The 19,798-nt window shown below is 42.4% G+C and overlaps 1 long non-coding RNA gene across 1 annotated transcript; it reads right to left on the reverse strand.

Moving 5' to 3' along the window:
* Positions 1–1,279: 1,279 nt before the first annotated feature.
* On the reverse strand, positions 1,280–19,542 carry LOC127908679 (uncharacterized). Its single transcript, XR_008067993.1, has 2 exons — positions 19,359–19,542; positions 1,280–6,944 (listed from the first exon to the last, which is right to left on the reverse strand). It is a non-coding gene; the product is annotated as an uncharacterized LOC127908679 (long non-coding RNA).
* Between the last annotated feature and the right edge of the window lie 256 nt (positions 19,543–19,798).

The raw sequence follows: 19,798 nt of genomic DNA on the forward strand, positions 1-19,798 counted from the left end.
CTACACACCTCCCCGAGCACTGACGTGACCATCCCTTAAGAGCCCTCTGTTGCCACAAATTAGTGGGGCAAACCAGGGAAGCCCCAACACCGCAGGAAACGCAGGAGAATCGATCAGAAAGAGACTAATTCTCTTCTCATGACCCTCCTGCGTTATCATGCATAATGGAGCTGTGACCTCCCTAATCAGCCCGACCCTAAAGGACGACTATCTAAGGCATGTACAGGGAAGAGCACATCAACAGGAACAATAGGGATCCCTAATCTAAGTGCAAATGACCGGTCAATAAAGTTCCCAGCTGCGCCTGAATCAACTAGCGCATTATGCTGAGAATGCGGGGAAAACTCTATACATAAAATTCTATACATACAGACATGTGTGCAACAGGAAGCTGTGGGTGAGTCGGGTGCCTACTCACCTGGGATGATCCACCAGTGCCCTGCCCAGCACATCCCAGCACATCCGAGCTCCATAGGTGTAGGATCAGAGGTGCTGGGGGATGGAATGGACGGGCCCTGATCCGGACGTCCGCGGGTGGCCAACAGGTTATCCAGCCAGATGGATAAATCCACCAGTTGGTCGAGGGTAAGGGTGGTGTCCCTGCATTCCAGCTCCCGACGAACGTCCTCACGTAGACTACACCGGTAATGGTAGATCAGGGCCCCTTCATTCCATCCCGCGCTGGCAGCCAGGGTCCTGAAGTCCTGTGCAAAGTCCTGTGAGCTCCTCATCCCCTGTCGAAGATGGAACAACCGTTCTCCCGCTGATCTCCCCTCCGGTGGATGATCAAATACCGCCGGGTGAAATCCTCATAGTGGACCTTCTCTCCCCCATACGGCATTGGCCCACTCAAGTGCTCTCCCCGACAAACAGGAGATGAGGGCGGACACGCTCTCGTGTTCCGAGGGAGCCGGGTGGACGGTCACCAGGTAGAGCTCCAACTGGAGCAGGAACCCCTGGCACCCGGCAGCCGTCCCATCATATGCCCTCGGGAGCGAGAGCCGAATCCCACTGGGTTCAGGTGACGGAAGAATGGACAGTGGTGTGGGTTGGGGTGAAGTGGACGGGAGTGCGGGAAAACCCCCTTTCTCCCATCGCTCCATGGTGTGCAACACGCGATCCATGGCTGTGCCAAGATTTTGGAGCATCGCCGCGTGCTGCTGGATGCACTCCACTACTGGTAACTGAGGACCGGGTGTACCTGCTGACTCCATATTGTGGTGCGTGTTTCTGTCAAGTGTCAGTGTGCAGCAGGTAGGATGGAGTCAGGCGCAGGACACAGAGTAACAACGTACTTTACTCGGAAAATCATAAACAAATTCCATACAGGGAAAATATTCCAGCTCGACACAACAGAGCGACTACTTAACAAAGAACAAACATGCACAAAACCATGTGGGAACCAGAGGGTTAATAGGGAATATAACGTAATGTAAACCAGGTGTGTACAATCAAGACAAAACAAATGGAAAAAGAAATGTAGATCGGTGGCGGCTAGAAAGCCAGTGGGGTCGACCGCCAATGCCGCCCGAACAAGGAGAGGCACCAACTTCGGCGGAAGTCGTGACACCCGAGTACAATGTGACACCACCAATACGGCAGCCACTATCTGTGCTCATTGCAATCCCATAGCAAACATGTCATTATTTTGTAATTATCAGATTTAGTCATGGAGAACCTAGGGTAGGTACACTGGCATAACAATATTCCAGTAACACTTTTTATTTTAACCTGCATGAAATTTGTTTGATTATTTCTAAGCAAAGCAGTGAAAACACCTGTAGCACACAGTATGCAATGTTTCCATGGCCCAAAGCATTCAATGTCTCAATGGTTTTCAGCATTCTAGTCAGTCTTTAGAGTTTAAAAGTCCAACATCCAGGCATTTCAGATGCAGTATGTGTTGATCCATTTTCCAAGCAGAGGTCTGGTGCTTTTATTAACACAATTAAGAGTTTCTGTTGTGAGAAGACCAATGCCATAATAAAAAAAATATCCAAAGCCAGAGTTAATAGATGCCCAGTTATGCAGCTCAATTTTAATCAGCAAGCAAAAGGTCAGAGGAAAAAAACTTAGGGATTAGACCCATTACAATTCCAAAAACTTGTTCTTCCAAGTTATGAAGTGAGTCATGGAGAATGGTCAAATCAGCCTAAAACTGTCACGCCTGCTCCTGCTCTCCCTCCCTGTCACTCGAGGGTGCCAGGCTGCTCTGCATTACGCACTCCTGCCACCATCATAACGCACACCTGCTCCCCTCGTCACATGCATCAGCGATTCATTGCACTCACCTGGACTCAATCACTGGTGTATTTTCCTCCCCTATATCTGTCTGTTAGCGTTGTTCCCCACTTCAGCATTGATTTTCATATGTCTTTGTATTACCCTGTTCTGATGCAGTTCCTGTCCTGTTCCATGTCTGTGTAAATTAAATGTTCACTCTCCGTATCTGCTTCGCATCTCCAGCGTCAGTTCTTACAAAAGTGTATGTTTCATCATCATCATTAAGTCTCAAAGGAGTCAGGAATTTAATTTCTGCCTTTGTGTATTATTTCTTGTATTAACTCCAGTTTGCACAACTCAACATTGTGATATATGTAACTCCTGTATTCCAGCCCTGGTGTTAATTACTACCCCTGTTCCTACACGTCCCCAAAAGGAGCTGAGACTGATTTACACCATGTTCATGAAGAACAAGTGGTGCACTGTGCATCATCTACTGTGCTGCTCAGTGTGTCTGGATTAACACTGGCTCTAACAACTACCATCTGTGGGAGGCCAGATTCATCTTTAACAACTTGAACCCACTGAGGAGGGCATTTTAAACATTAGACCAATCAGATCTTAATTACAACACCTGACAGGGTTACTCTATGTTTCTGCCGGGAGCACTTCCCTGATGCACGGTGTTATGATGCAAGTGTGAGCTCTGTACTCCTTCACCAGAACACCAGTGTCTCGCTAATTTCTGAATCCAAATGAATACTCCCACAATATTTTTACCTTGTTTTCACCTACAGTCCCAGCCACACGCAATTCCTCTTCGTAAATGTTGTGGTTGCAGCAGAGCGGGGGGGAAACACTTGTGCACAAGCAAGTGGAAAATAAGTCTACTGTATGAAATTCCCAATAAAATATTGTATATCAAAAGTATTAACGGTAAACTGATAACAGGTAGAACAGTGCTCAGGGACAATAATCTGAGGAACTTTACATTAAGTCTTTAAGTTTTTAGTCTTGCTCTTGCTACCAGCCTCAGGGACTCCACAGTCATAGCTGGCAATTACAGTATCAGATAAGATTGGAATGATCTTTATCCAATAATCACTTTATCTTGTTACACATTTATGTGAATTCCAGATACATGCTGAAAATATCTTAAATGGTTCCTGATTATTAGTATAATTAGTCATTCCTTGATTTCATCAACTTATGACATCCTAAAGATGTTTTTTTTCAGACACACCTTTGTGGGCCGGCAGCCCTACATCCTTCAAAGCTTGGGTTCTGTTCTTCAGAGCTTGACCTCAAATAAAACAGGAAACAAGGGGTTTGAGACTGAACACTTCAGTGCGAAACAGATATGGTACTCAGCGGCCTGCTCCCTGAGGATCCCTTCGGCACATTGCTGAGGAGTGACCTCACTGCAGAGCAAGCCTACATATGGATAGATATAAGACGGGACTTGTTTTTGTGGATCAAGAGATTGTTAATTGCTGGCTGTGGTTCTTGGCGTGAAGCTGTGGGGTTATTTTATGGTGCGAATCCACTGCGTAATGTCTGTAATATGTCCAGTGAACCTGCTAGGCAAGGGCTTACCATTATTTTTGGTGTGAGAGCTAATGAATCTAACCACTGCCAGCCATGGACACTCCCAAAGAAAGAGTGGGTGCACGGGGAAACAAAAACACTCTCCCTCTCTCTTACTCTGTCGCCCCAATCCTCCTGGAGCACCTCCTGTTGCAGCAGCTGTGCTCACTTGGGAAGGAATGAGAAGGGGAAAATTTTAACCGAAGCTGGTGTCTAGGATGTGCCAGCCCTTAATGGTTTTCCTTTTCAAACTTTGTGATCCCTTCTCTTTTCACTGTGCCAAATCCCCCAAAGTGTCCGTTGTCATGTTTCCTGAATAAGGGCTGTATACACAACAGGTGGAGGGAGAATGTCTTCTCATTAACATCATCAACTGTTCTGGGAGCTTTGTGAAATTCAGTCTCTTTCAGTTGACTGACAACATAATCACTCAAATCAAAATGCAACATATTTATGTCTCTGCCAATGTCTTTGCCCTCATCATAGAAGTCAGCAATTTCATCACTCACTTCTGAGAGAAACAAAATACCTTAGATTCTTCAAGGACCGTATTAAACCATATGAAGACATTCTCTTGGCAGGGTTCTTAGAATCCTTTTCCATGATGCTGTCTTGGAAAGCATGATGCTCTATCCTTACGTCACCCTTCCATTCTGGTTCAACAGGTGAGAATTTGAAGGAGCGAGACCTTAGTGTTATTGGTGTAAAGTCATCACAATAGTTCATGAAGTCACATTGTGACACAAAACTTCTGCTCTTCCCTCCAAGGAAAACATCCCACAACAATTACCTGTAGACGTCCGCACTTTAAGGAATGTCTGTAATAGTGTTGATGAAGACTTTCGCACCTCCGCTTATGGGCCTAGGAATCGAGAAAACATCTGCTCGCTCCTCGCCATGTTTTTCTAATTATGGTGAATGTAAAATGTGACCACACAGTGGCCAGGTCCACTCTCGTATTCTAAGGAAGCTTCATTAAGATAAATGGTAAAGCAGTGTGAGCTCAATGGTATGTAACTGTGGCCAAAACAACTCAAGGAAAGCCATTGTTTTTATGTAAGCATGGACAGAAAAAAAAATCATTTGGGGATATGGAAGTAAAGAGAGGGCTGTTATGTGGGGACTGGAAGAGAGACAGACTTGTCAGGGGTTTATTGCTCAATGGAAATAATCTACAAAAAAATATTTAATTTGATATGCACAAATTTGGACCGTTGTCCGAAAGTAATTATGCCATATATCCTAGCTGACTGATTGCTGGTCCGCAAACACATTTTCATTTTGTCCCATTCTCTGCTCACAGCACACAGTCCAGCACACAAAGTGCCATTGGCACGATAGGCCAACCACCGGGCCAGCAACTGAAAGGAGAGACTGTTTGAGTTGTAGGGGGCAGGTGACTTTTCAGCAGACACATGGGAGCTTACTCGTGTCTGTAGTCCTGAAATTCTTTCCACTCCTGCTCATGCATTCCCTTCACACTTTAGTCTAAGCCAAAGGATAAAACACCATTTGTTTTTGGTATTTATTTTTAATCCACCAGTCCTTCTTTTAATAAAGGGTAATTGACTAAAGCGAGGTCAGCCTCTTCTGTGCTCTCTTGTTAAAGAGCATCGTTGATGCCGAAATTTTGTTGCTCCTAGCAGAGTTGTTAATGGGGAGGCATGCCAGCGGAGCAGTTTGGCTTGTCATGCAGGTCGTGTTTGGGCACAAGGTTCTACCTCTTCACGGGACTCAGAGGCAGAGTTAGCTCTCAGGCCGGAGTGATAAATCCACAATATCTTTCGGCTGACATTCCGACAGGGAATACTTAACATTTCCATCTTCATCTGTTTCTCAGCAAGGGTGATAAAAACCTTTATACAACCCAAGAAGGTGGGTGTGTTTCGAGAAGTGGCGCCGATGCTCGGATCTGTTTTGAGATCTCCATGAAAAATTAACTGGTCCATCTCGACCATAGGTGGATGTAATGCTACGGGACATGGCGTGCTGCTCGAGTCCATTTTCCCATCTCCATTGAAAAACAAGTGATCCAACAAAGAATGCAAGCTTGTAAAATATGCTGTGTCTTTTACTGGTCCTTTGAACAATGCTTAATTTTTGTTATTGTTTACTTGGTTTTTGTTTTCCATTCCATTGATGGCCTAGGCATGATTCCAGGTAGTATAAGGGCACAAGGCAAGACCCAGATGCAGACACAGGAGGCAGATGGTCATGGACAGGCTAAGGTCAAAACCAGTTCAGAGTCCAGGAGGTACAGAGTGGCAGGCAGGCTCGAGTTCAGGGCAGGGTCAGGCAGGCGGGTACGGAGTCCAGAAAACAGGCAAGGGTCAAAAACCAGGAGGACTAGCAAAAGAGAATAGAAGCAGGAGTACGGGAAAAACGCAGGTTGACTTGAAAAACATATAAGACAAACTGGCATAGAGAGACAGGAAACACAGGGATAATAAGTGACACCTGGAGGGGGTGGAGACAATCACAAGACAGGTTAAACAGATCATAGTGTGACAGGATTTGGTCTGAGCCAAGTAAGTGCTGTATCAATCAATCAATCAATCAATCAAATATATTTATATAGCCCTTCCTACATAAGCTGATGTCACAAAGTGCTGTACAGAAACCCAGCCTAAAACCCCAAACAGCAAGCAATGCAGATGTAGAAGCACAGTGGCTAGGAAAATACTCCCTGGAAAGGCCAGAACATAGGAAGAAACCTAGAGAGGAATCAGGCTATGAGGGGTGGCCAGTCCTCTTCTGGCTGTGCCGGGTGGAGATTATAACAGTACATGGCCAAGATGTTCAAATGTTCATAGATGACAAATAATAATAATCACAGTGGTTGTCGAGGGTGCAACAGGTTAGCACCTCAGGAGTAAATGTCAGTTGGCTTTTCATAGCTGATCATTCAGAGTATCTCTAACGCTCCTGCTGTCTCAAGAGAGTTGAAAACAGCAGGTCTGGGACAGGTCGCATGTCCGGTGAACAGGTCAGTGTTCCATAGCTGCAGGCAGAACAGTTGAAACTGGAGCAGCAGCACGGCCAGGTGGACTGGGGACAGCAAGGAGTCATCAGGCCAGGTAGTCCTGAGGCATGGTCCTAGGGCTCAGGTCCTCCTCCTCCTCCTCTTCCTCCTCCTCCGAAAGAAAGAAAGAAAGAAAGAAAGAAAGAAAGAAAGAAAGAAAGAAAGAAAGAAAGAAAGAAAGAAAGAAAGAAAGAAAAAAAGAGAGAGTGAATTAGAGAGAGCATACTTAAATTCACACAGGACACCGGATAAGACAGGAGAAATACTCCAGATATAACAAACTGACCCTAGCCCCCCGACACAAGCTACAGCAGCATAAATACTGGAGGCTGAGACAGGAGGGGTCGGGAGACTCTGTGGCCCCATCCGAAGATACCCCCGGACAGGGCCAAACAGGGAGGATATAACCCCACCCACTTTGCCAAAGCACAACCCCCACACAACTAGAGGGATATCTTCAACCACCAACTTACCATCCTGAGACAAGGCCGAGTATAGCTCTCAGACCATGGCACAACCTAAGGGGGGCCATCAACCCGGACATGTAATGCTTTGTACCAGTAAATTCTTGAAATCAGCCCTTGCCTTATCAGGAAGCCTTATCAGGAAGCTCTTCATAGAGAGGCTAGCACTGGAGTAATATGATACATTTTTTTGCTTCTTGTTAAGATTCTAGAAGCCGTTTAGCACTAGCTTAAGTTTATTTAGTGCTTTATCAGGGTAGCCGGAAAGTAGAGCATTGCAGTAGTCTAACCTAGAAGTGACAAAAGCATGGATTACTTTTTCTGCATCCTTTTTGGACAGAAAGTTTCTGATTTTTGCAATGTTACGTAGAAAAGCTGTCCTTGAAACAGTCTTGATATGTTCGTCAAAAGAGAGATCAGGGTCCAGAGTATTTCATTTTAATTTTTTTTTATTTTACCTTTATTAAACCAGGCAAGTCAGTTAAGAACATATTATTTTTTTCAATGACGGCCTGGGAACAATGGGTTAACTGCCTGTTCAGGGGCAGAACGACAGATTTGTACCGTGTCAGCTCGGGGGTTTGAACTCGCAACCTTCCGGTTACTAGTCCAACGCTCTAACCACTAGGCTACGCTGCCGAGGTCCTTCACAGTTGTATTTGAGACGACTGTACAACCATCAATATTAATTGTCAGATTCAACAGAAGATATTTTTGTTTCTTGTGACCTAGAACAAGCATCTCTGTTTTGTCCAAGTTTAAAAGTAGAACATTTGCGGCCATCCACTTCATTATGTCTGAAACACAGGCTTCCAGGGAGGGCAATTTTGGGGCTTCACCATGTTTCATCGAAATGTACAGCCGTGTGTCATCCGCATAGCAGTGAAAGTTAATATTATGTTTCCGAATGACATCCACAAGAGATAAAATATATAGTGAAAACAATAGTGGTCCTAAAACGGAGCCTTGTGGAACACCGAAATTTACAGTTGATTTGTCAGAGAACAAACCATCCACAGAGACAAACTGATATATTTCAGAAAGATAAGATCTAAACCAGGCCAGAACTTGTCCGTGTAGACCAATTTGGGTTTCCAATCTCTCCCAAAAAATTTGGTGATCGATGGTATCAAAAGCAGCACTAAGGTCTAGGAGCACGAGGACAGATGCAGAGTATTGGTCTGACGCCATTAAAAAGTAATTTACCACCTTCACAAGTGCAGTCTCAGTGCTTTGATGGGGTTTAAAACCAGACAGAAGCGTTTCGTATACATTGTTTGTCTTCAAGGAGGCAATGAGTTGCTGCGCAACAGCTTTTTCAAAAACATTTGAGAGGAATGGGAGATTCGATATAGGCCAATAGTTTTTTATATTTTCTGGGTCAAGGTTTGGCTTTTTCAAGAGAGGCTTTATTGCTGCCACTTTTAGTGAGTTTGGTACACATCCAGTGGATAGAGAGCCGTTTATTATGTTCAACGTAGGAGGGCCAAGCACAGGAAGTAGCTCTTTCAGTAGTTTAGTTGATATAGGGTCCAGTATGTAGCTTGAAGGTTTAGAAGGTTTAGAGGCCATTATTATTTTCATCAATGTGTCAATGTGCTCGGGTATTTTCTGTATGCCAGGGAGCTAGTTTCTTATGACAAATGTTTTTGTTTTTTAGGGGTGCGACTTCATCTAGGGTATTGCAAAAGGTTAAATTGAGTTCCTCAGTTAGGTGGTTAACCTATTTGTGCACTCTGATGTCCTTGAGTAGGTGGAGGGAGTCTGGAAGGGCCTCTAGGAACCTTTGGGTTGTCCGAGAATTGATAGCATGACTTTGATGATCCTTGGTTGGGGTTTGAGCAGATTATTTGTTGAGATTGCAAACATAATAAAGTGGTGGTCCAATAGTAGAGGAAAATGAAGAAAAACATTAAGATCCACAACATTTATTCCATGGGACAAAACTAGGTCCAGAGTATGACTGTCTCAGTAAGTAGATCCAGAGACATGTTGGACAAAACCCACAGAGTCGATGATGGCTCTGAAAGCCTTTTGGAGTGGTCTGTGGACTTTTCCATGTGAATATTAAAGTCACCAAAAATGTGAATATTAAATATAAGGTCCGATAGGAATTCAGGGAACTCAGTGAGGAATGCTGTAAATGGTCCAGGAGGCCTGTAAACTGTAGCTATAAAAGGTCATTGAGTAGGCTGCATAGATCTCATGACTAGAAGTTCCAAAGACGAAAACCTCTGAGTTTTTTTGTAAATTGAAATTTGCTATGTTAGCAACACCTCCGCCTTTGCGGAATGAGCGAGGGATATGGTCACTAGTGTAACCAGGAGGTGTAACCAGGAGGTGAGGCCTCATTTAACACAGTAAATTCATCAGGCTTAAGACATGTTTCATTAAGTCCAATCACATCAAGATTATGATCAGTGATTAGTTCATTGACTATAACTGCCTTGGAAGTGAGGGATCTAACATTAAGTAGCCCTATATTGAGATGTGAGTTGTCACAATGTCTTTGGCAGTGTCGTGTCTTTGGCTATGGCCAAAGAGATATGACATGCTATTCTATAAAATAATTTCTCCGTAATTAATATTAGCTGATTGAGCTAATCATGTAAATGTAATTAACTAGAGAGTCGGGGCACCACTAAATAATATTTATAGAGCTGTTATCTTCCGAATAAACTCTTAAAGACCTAGTAATATTTTACATCAATAGCAGTCAATATTAATCTTCACTTTAATTCAGTTTCATCTGAAAGTTGTAAATTCTTGATATTCACGAACCCTGGCTAACAAGTTGAATCAGCAATACAAAATTGGGTTTAATTATTTATTTACTAAATACCGAACTAATCACACAGAATTGCACATACACATAATTAATCATAACTTGATTACAAATGACGTAATAAAGGAAAACGTCCCTAGCGGGCGGAACAGATATGGCAGCTTGTTACACAAAAGAAAAGGGCTGGGTTTGATTGAATGAGTGGGAAGACTGAGGAACAAAGGACGAATCTGTGCTATCGTAAATACAGTATCTTATGCATTCTAAATTACTGCCCATTTGGAAAAGGGAAATGCAATAAATATTTACTCTGAGCTGTGCTTCGGTAGGTTGGTTGTAGATGGAAGGCCGTGTTGTCCAACCGAGTCCTTTGTCCTTTGAAGAATGCCTTTGCTGGTAAATTGGTTACGTTGTAGTAATGTCATTGTGTGATAGACGGGATACTCTGTATGTTCCTTCCTAACCTGCGTTTGCAGCTGCTGTTGCTAACTCAACGGCTAGGAGGTATCACTTCTGTAGTGAATAAGAGTTCAAAGTTCAAACCATTCGCAACCAAAGCTCACGCTCATGTTGGCTTCGTTCTGTAGTTATTATCTGAACCATTCTGACATCGGACCATCGTCCTCACATCCTTGGAACAGGAGGTTACATTGTCGTCAAGGCTTTATATAGGAAGGGAGAGGAGGGCATGTTTGAACAGTTTTATAGCCCATGTCCCTTCACAGGGGCAGGCCACTGATTGAGCAAAGCCCTAACCTTATGAAAACCCAAATCTCACATTTTAGAAGATAAAATCACATTTTATCCCATCACAAATCATTTCATATTCAAACATTTAAATTGAACAACAATTCTACGTGAATCCGATAACTCTGATGTGTAGACTTTCCACTGTAGATTTTATGTCATCTTATCATTGATGAGAATGTATCAGATGACAACCGAACTGACATCGTATTCATTAAGTATCACCGCATATGTTCAATTGGTCGGATTACTAGAATATAGTTCATTTCCCCCCACTTTCTGATGTTCCCAGAACTATGTTAACCAAAGGGGTTTGCAAATGTAACATCAGTAGGGTAGAGAGAGGAAAAAGGGGGGAAGAGGTATTTAGGACTGTCATAAACCTACCCCCAGGCCAACGTCATGACAGCAGGAATGGAGGATGTCTTTATTCCAGTGAGAAGGCGAACACAACCATGTTAAGTTTTGCCCAACCTATGTTGAAGCACAGACACGGTTTCAATGGGGATAGCTGAGCTGACTACACTGACTACACTGTAGGCGGGAATGGGGTAAGTTGAGCCATTTTCATTTACATTCAGCAGCACTCCGTCAAGGGAAATATATCTTTCTAACAAAGATACACTATATATACAAAAGTATGTGGACACCCTTTCAAATGAATGGATTTGGCTATTTCAGCCACACCAGTTTCTGACAAGTGTATAAAATTGAGCACACAGCCATGCAATCTTAATAGACAAACATAATCAGTAGAATGGACTTACTTTCAATGTGGCAACGTCATAGGATGTCAAATTTCTGCCCTGATAGAGCTGCCACAGTCAACTGTAAGTGCTGTTATTGTGAAGTGGAAACGTCTAGGAGCAACAACGGCTCAGCTGCAAAGTAGTAGACCACACAAGCTCACAGAACAGCGAGTGCTGAAGTGCATAGCACGTACAAATTGTCTCTCCTCGGTTGCAACACTCATTACTGAGTTCCAAACTGCCTCTGGAAGCAACGTCAGCACAAGACATGTTCGTCTGGAGCTTCATGAAATGGGTTTCCATGGCCAAGGAGCCGCACACAAGCCTAAGATCACCATGCGCAATGCCAAGCATCGGTTGGAGTGGTGTAAAGTTCACCGTCATTGGACACTGGAGCAGTGGAAACGCATTCTCTGGGGTGATAAATCACGCTTCACCATCTGGCAGTCTGACGGGCGAATCTGGGTTTGGCGGATGCCAGGAGAACATTACCTGCCCCAATGCATAGCGCCAACTCTAGTGGCAAGTTTGGTGAAGGAGGAATAATGGTCTGGGGCTGTTTTTCATGGTTCGGGCTGGGCCCCTCAGTTCTACTGAACGGAAGTCTTAACGCTATAGCTTACAATGACATTCTAGATGGTTCTGTGCTTCCAACTTTGTGGCAACAGTTTGGGGAAGGCCCTTTCCTGTTTCAGCATAACAATACCCACGTACACAAAACAAATTCTTTACAGAAATGGTTTGTCGACATTGGTGTAAAAGAACTTGACTGGCCTGCACAGAGCCCTGACCTCAACCCTATCAAACACCTTTGGGATGAATTGGAACGCCGACTGCGAGCCAGGCCTAATCACCCAACATCAGTGCCGACCTCACTAATGCTCTTGTGGCTAAATGGAAGCAATGTTCCAACATCTAGTGGAAAGCCTTCCCAGAAGAGTGGAGGCTGTTATAAAAGCAAAGGGGGGACCAACTCCATATTAATACCCATGATTTTGGAATGATGTTCGATGAGCAAGTGTCCACATACTTTTGGATAATTTGGGATGTTGTGTATCCCTGTAAACAATCAGAATTAATGTAAAGTTTAAAACATAGCTTGTCCAAAAAAGGTGGTGCCTTGGCACAACTTGAGGAAAGTTGATCCGCGGGACAGGGTAAGTTAAGTTGTCTATACATTTCTGTGCTGAACTAAATATTACCACTACCTTTATAAAACCATGCCTATCTTTATTTCCCAAACACAATTCATCACAATCACTTTTATTGTCTTAATCATTTTAAGCATATTTTAACACAGGTTTAACACCTAACAAACTATTTGTACTTTTTAAAACACTTTTAACATAGGTCATGCCCTGTTGTTACCTCTTATCCCAACGATAACGCCTTGCATTACGCCTGGGAAGAAAACACTTGCCATTGGCTCAACAATCACTCAACTTATCCCATTGCAATTAGCTCAACTTACCCCACTGTAAACATTTTGACTACATTAGTCCACACACCTTCTAGGCAGAGTTCCTCTGTCCAGTGTCTGTTCTTTTGCCCATCTTAATCATTTATTTTTATTGACCAGTCTGAGATATAGATTTTTCTTTGCAACTCTTCCTAGAAGTCCAGCATCCCAGAGTCGCCTCTTCACTGTTGTCGCTGAGACTGTTGTTTTGCGGTTACCATTTAATGAAGCTGCCAGTTGACAACTTGTGAGGCGTCTGTTTCTCAAACTAGACACTAATGTATTTGTCCTCTTGCTCAGTTGTGCACTGGGGCCTCCCACTCCTCTTTCTATTCTGGTTAGGGCCAGTTTGCGCTGTTCTGTAAACGGAGTAGTACACATTGTTGTACGAGATCTTCAGTTTCTTGCCAGTTTCTCACATGCAATTGCCTTAATTTCTCAGAACAAGAAAAGACTGACAAGTTTCAGAAGAAAGTTATTTATTTCTGGCCAATTTGAGCCTGTTATTCGAACCCACAAATGCTGATGCTCCAGATACTCAACTAGTCTAAAGAAGGCCAGTTTTTATTGCTTCTTTAATCAGATCAACAGTTTTCAGCTGTGCTAACATATTTGCAAAAGGGTTTTCTAATGATCAATTAGCCTTTTAAAACGATAAACTTGGATTAGTTAACACAATGTCCCATTGGAACACAGGAGTGATGGTTGTTGATAATGGGCCTCTGTATGCCTATGTAGATATTCCATAAAAGATCTGCCGTTTCCAGCTACAATAGTCATTTACAACATTAATAATGTCTACACTGTATTTCCGATCAATTTGATGTTATTTTAATGGACAAAAAATGTGCTTTTCTTTCAAAAGCAATGATCCCTATGTTTTGAACGTTAGTGTATGTCCGAACCGCAAAATCATGGTCTCTGTGGCAGAACGTTTATTTTGATTGCCGTTTTTATGCATTTATCAAAATCCCATCGGGTGGCCTGATTTCAGATGTGTCATGTAAACAAGATTTTAGATAAACCATTCTTCTTGCATACAGTAGCATGTAGGCTAAATGTTTAAATTGAACTAATCTGTCAATTCACAATAATCATACTATTGTGTGCATACTCTGTGGTGGCTGTGTTCCTTCTGGTCATTCACCGGGATCAGCTTGTAACACCAGACACACTACACAATAAAGGCAAACAAATTGGACACTTCTAGAACTTCGTTCGAACCTACGACCGCACATACTGTAGGGGTACTTAATCGGCAGACCTAGACCCTGTCACACTGAACAAGCCAAGACATCCGACAATCGTTTACGACCAAATAACTTGCCCACAATGTGGCAAAATCGTGGCATAAGACGGCTAAAATTGTACAGTCTGCAAAGGTCTTATAACAATTCATTAATTTGACTGTGAAAATCAAATTTGTACAACTTTTCCCATGTGGTTCCTTCCTTTTTAAAAATGTTATATGACCTCTTCTGTAGTATTTTGTCAAATTATTGTGATCTGAGTGGGCATTCTATGTTGGATGTCTAGTTTGTCTGTTTCTGTGTTTGGGCCTGATATGGTTCTCAATCAGAGGCAGGTGTTAGTCATTGTCTCTGATTGGGAACCATATTTAGGTAGCCGGCTTTGTGTTGGGTTTGGTGGGTGGTTGTTTCCTGTCTTTGTGTTTGTTGCACCAGATAGGACTGTTTTGGTTTTTCCATGTTTATTGTTTTGTATTATGTTCATGTTGAGTTTTCCTATATTAAAAACATGAACTTCAACCACGTTGCATTTTGGTCCGCCTCTCCTTCCCAGGAGGAAAGCCGTTAAAATTAGACATTTTTTGCATGGTTTCCTAAAAACAAGGGCGGCTCAACTTACCCCTTTGGCTCAACTTACCCCACTCTCCCTATGACTATTTTGTAGGGTATATAATGAATAAGAAGGAGCAGGGGAACTGATTGGTCAGATAGACTAGTCCAACACAACAGTCTAACTTCATCTTCTTCTACAGAAAAAAATACATAAATGGGTAGATGGACAGAAATCAAATCAAACACATGGTTATGCATACTGATTATTTAAATTCACTCCTCTGTAAGATTAATCTATCATCATTACCAGCTTCAACTCATTTTGATAAATACAAGTGGAATTACCAACAGCTCAGAAAAACTATTTTGGGATGAGAGATGAGAGAAACTTTTGCTAAATATGGTGGAATCACGCAATCTTAAGTCATCCCGAAATTCATATCCAGAAATGCACATGGATTCATTTTCGGTGAAGTTGTGATTATTCCTGTCATCACTGTAAAAGTGTCTTCCTTCCAGCTGGATTCAATTGTAGCCTGATCACTGTCTCTCTTCCTTCTTGACGTCACTCGCACCCAATCAGGTGCGAGTTCTGCTTTGAATTTCTGACTGGATGGCATTTAAGATTGGCGTATAAGTTCATATCTAATTAAGAAATGCAAGTTAGTATGTGGTCTGGCCACTAACTAACTTGTTCCCTTGCTCTCGCTTGGTCTGGTGTGCACACTGCACTACCTCTCCACTGAGAGCTGCTCCTGTTCCCTTTATTTTATCGGCTCGGAGCGCTTGGCAGCCTGGGGGGCTGCTGAGGCCTAGCGTCTGTTACACTGTACACTCTTAGAGAAAAGGGTTGCAAATGGGTTATTTGGCTGTCCATGGGAGAACCCTGCTTGATTCCAGGTAGAACCTTTTTGGTTCCAGTGTCACGGATCCCTCCGGAACTTTCATTACGCACACCTGGCCCCTACTCCCAGTGATTAGTAATTGTACAAATGTGCCCTTGGTTTACCAGTGTCCTGTTGATTATTGTTACAATGTCCGTTGGTTTGTTTGAGTACCTGTGCTGTGTGTTTTGGCTTTCGTGCCATTGTGGATTGCGCAGATGATTGCGGGTCTCCTCCTGTGTGTTAATCATTGTGCGCTTGTGTTATTTATTTGAGGTACTCCTCGCTCTTTTGTTTGGGTTTCTAACCTGTGTTTTGTATAGTGTTTGTTTGGTCTTTGTCCCCGTGCCTTTACACGGCACACTGTACTTTGGGTATAATAAAAAAAACTATTACGTATTCCTGCATCTGTCTCCCGACCCCATCCAGGTAGAACTCTTTTGGGTTCCATGTAGAACCCTCTGGGGAAAGGGTTTTACATAGAACCCTATTGGGTTCTATGTGGAACCAAAGGGTTCTCCTATGGGGACAGCTGGATAAACCTTCTAGGTTCTAGGTAGCACCTTATTTCTAAGAGTGTAAGACTCCTTAGAAATGCCTGTAGCTTACGAGGGGGATAGCTCTAATTAGCTCAAGGATACTTGCCTTCCCCTGTGTAGGTCACTATGGAATTTCTTAATATATGTTTAAAAAAAATATATATATATCAATATATTGTCACATACACCGGATAGGTGCAGTGAAATGTATTGTTTTACAGCGTCAGACATAGTATAACAGCACCCCTGGAGTAAATTAGGGTTAAGTGCCTTGCTCAAGGGCACATCAACAGATTTTTTCACCTGTCAGCTCAGGCATTCAAAGCAGAAACCTTTCGGTTACTGGCCCAACGCGCTCTAACCGCTAGTCTACCTGCCACCCTGTAGTTAAGTAAGAGAATGGGAAAACAAACATCGAAGTACAGAAGTCACCCCAGTGACCAATAACTGTTTATCAGTGGGAAAAACATCCCCATTAATTCCTGCTAGTCATTAGCAACTCAGCTTATTGTATTTGTGAAACATCTAATACAGATCAAGTTCAAGTTCCTGTTCCCCATCAATTTGTAGGAAGACAATAAACATTTAAACAAACGTCTTTAAAAGGGTCTGAACAATGACAAAACTCCCAATGAAAGGCAATTCCTCTGACAGGAATTATATCTTGGCGAAATGTTGAAACAGCTTGAGAAAATTCATTTTAACTTTCAACATTTCTGTCTACCATTTTCTAAATTCTTTTAGAGTTTGCATTCTCCATTAAACTGATATAGCACACAGCCTATCATAGAGGTATGTTGTGAAGCCAGATTTGGATATTGAGAACAAGCCACCTGGGTTCATGTTTCAATGCAAGATTAAGCAGAATTTATCATGGGCTATGCCAAGTACTCAATTCACAGAGACGCATAGCCATGACAAATGGTGCATGAGCAGTTGCACATTGACACTACTTTGATAGCTACAGTATGTAGGCTGTCACCATGTTTAATGAATCCTTTTACACTTTTGGTTTTTCTTTCGCTAATTTCTGACAATTACTTTAAGCTGTAAATTGTGGATGAAAGGTCTCTCTCTGAGCATTTGTTTTTCTATAGTGTCATAAAGATTGGTTCATTACCAACAAAGTCAGGTACAAGGGTTCTAAGAAATGTAAAGAGCTAATATGGAGTTAGATGTCTCTTCTTAATGTTTCTTTCATCAAAGATTAAAATGCACTTTTAAAGTGGCAACACTCAGAATGTGTGCTGACAGTGCTGATAGCTAGGAGACATATCTGCTTTCCTTTCCCTTCCACCTTCAACCACCCCTAATTGTATCGCACATGACATTTCACAGGAGAGAAGTACTACAAGTTTGGACAATGTTATAGTTTAAGCATTTGTAAGACGTGATTTGTATGGTGACTTTGTGGACCTATGAATTGAAAGATTAAATAATTAGCTTTGTAACTCTGCTTTTACTTCCTCAAATGTACGGACTACATTAACTCTGGGTAAGGACTGGGACGCAATAGGCTCACCTACATTAGCTAAAACTACAGACCCAGCTTGTGTAACCACACCGAGCTGATACAACATTTACCGTGTCTTGATTCAAGTAATGCTTTACCTTGAACAAATTGATTACAGCAGACGAACTTGGCCAAGAGAAAAAAACAACATAAAACACTGAGAAAAGGCATCAATTATTTTCAAGAAAATAGGCCATTCTTGCTAGTCAGTGCTCTTCTTATTTTAATTGAATTACCTCTCCTGTCATGTTTGGATCCAGGAAAGTGTTAAGTGTCTCATTGCATTCCCCAAGCACTGTGATTCATAAAAGGCCATGTGTGGGCTCATTTGGATTGACAGCTCTTTGATGTCTGATATTCAAAAGAAAAACATCCTGGCACTTCATTGTCTTACCTCATATAATAAAGATCCCATACAATAAAAGAAGGTGGAGCTTTTAGATGAATTGAGGAATAGTGATAATAATTGTTTGCAGATGCAATGGAAATCATTGGGAAAACGTGCTCATGTGTTAAACTGTACCGTGAGAGAGGAACAGTGGAAACTGTTCAAAAACGTCAAAGAGAGATGGGAGAATAGAAAGAGAACAACTGCAACGTTCCTAAACGTGTGACATATTTGGCCAGCCGTATATTCTGTAAAGTCTAAAATAAGAAGTTATGGATTTGATGTCAACGTTGTAGAATACCCAAGAGTGAGTGCTGCATTGTAGTTTGTCAGGGTATCACTGTTCACCTAACACTACTGACTCACCTTTTTGCAAGTCTCTCTGTCAGCAATACCATCTGAACAGACATATTAAGGGTAGGATGAATAACGTATGTCTAGGCCACTAGGCATCCACCTGGACATGCCTGAGCTCAATCCAAAATGTCTGTCTAATATTTCAAAAGGCTTTGTCAGTGTGTAATTCAGGGAAAGTACAATTGGAGAACTACCAAAGTAACTAGTGCACTGCAAACTGCCACAGAGCAACATATTTTGTTGCACATGATTAAAAACATGAATAAGCAAGAATGAACCACAGTTAGAGGTGTAGAGGCAGACATTTATTTTTTACTAGAATAAAACGAGTTGTTTGGAAAGCCAATCCTTTCTCTAAAGATACTTTGTCAACCCAAAGATACCTGACATATACTGTACATACATTCAAATTTACAAGCATTCATTACTCATTATATAAGTCTATGGAATAAAATGCTTTTTACATTCAAATCTCATAATGTACTCTCATAATAGTTTGTGATATAAATTAAAGGTTTATGAGCACTAATGACTGCTGTGTTTATATGAACCGTATGTAATGTACTGTATATTGCTTAAAATTAGGTGTTGGCAATTCTCAACACTATTCCATCACAATGAAATGTGCACATTGGTCATGTCTGGAGGATATGTGAGTTGGCTATTCCAAGCCAATCAAATGCCATTATTGTCCTGTAACCTACTGATTGGCCAATACACATTAAAACATGACTAAGGTGTACGGGGGGGGCAGCATGACATCATGGTGCCTTTAAGACAGGGAGGAGTGCACACACACACACACACCCTTGACAGGTCTTTTTCTTACGGCGACCTACCTCGTAAAAGCTGTCCTTCCTCCTTCTCTGATAAGGCCTCCAATTTGCCTTGCTCGTTGACATAATTATTTTGGTTTGGCCCAGCGCTGCGCTCTCCATGCCTTCTCCCTTACTCATGCTGTTATCGAGGTGCTTGATAACTGCTTTTAGTCTGGCCTAATCAGTGCCTTCAGCCTCTCCAGACTGATCTGCCAAGAGTGCTGAGCTCCGAGAGGGAGTGGCGACTTGATATAGAGAGAAGAGCTGTTTGCTGACAGACGACTGCACACGGCTCAGGGTCAGAGACGAGACGGCTCAGTACAAAACATGGCCTGTTAAAGTCTGTCCAAAGCAGAATAACTTTATAACGTTATGCACCACAGCCAATTCAGTCATTATCTCACATTGCTCTGGTCAAGTTTCTTGTTTATGGTATCTCTGTAATTCAATGGATACTCTTT

This window comes from Oncorhynchus keta, chromosome 18 (genome assembly GCF_023373465.1).
Source record: "Oncorhynchus keta strain PuntledgeMale-10-30-2019 chromosome 18, Oket_V2, whole genome shotgun sequence".
NCBI lineage: Eukaryota > Metazoa > Chordata > Actinopteri > Salmoniformes > Salmonidae > Oncorhynchus > Oncorhynchus keta.